Source organism: Somniosus microcephalus, chromosome 17, assembly GCF_052327205.1.
Source record: "Somniosus microcephalus isolate GS21.2 chromosome 17, FLI_Smic_1.0, whole genome shotgun sequence".
In the NCBI taxonomy this organism is placed as follows: Eukaryota; Metazoa; Chordata; class Chondrichthyes; order Squaliformes; family Somniosidae; genus Somniosus; species Somniosus microcephalus.
The window spans coordinates 25960619-25960977 of NC_141003.1; positions in this window are offsets into that span (position 1 = coordinate 25960619).

Consider the following 359-nt stretch of genomic DNA (forward strand, 5'->3'; position numbering starts at 1 on the left):
CCCCCTAGCCCGAGAAGGACTTGGGAATGTTCCATCAAGCTGTCACTATTAGCGCCAGGCAGAACGGAGGCAGGCGCCACTCAATTTCCGGTCCGGGGCGCCAAAAAGGCGTTGCACACTGAAATGACGTCATGATCTGCCTGCGCCCGCGAACGGCCGCTAAGATTTAACGCCGGCACTAAAACCCACTCAATATAGCAAGAGGCGCTGGGTTCACTGCGCACAGGTGAAAATTGGCTAACGCCCCACTTTTTGGCCTCTTTAGGCGCTAATCGCTGGCGCAACCAACCGAATTTCTAGGCCAGTGGCTTGCTAGGCCAATTCATAGGGCAGTTAAGAGTCAACCACATTGCTGTGGG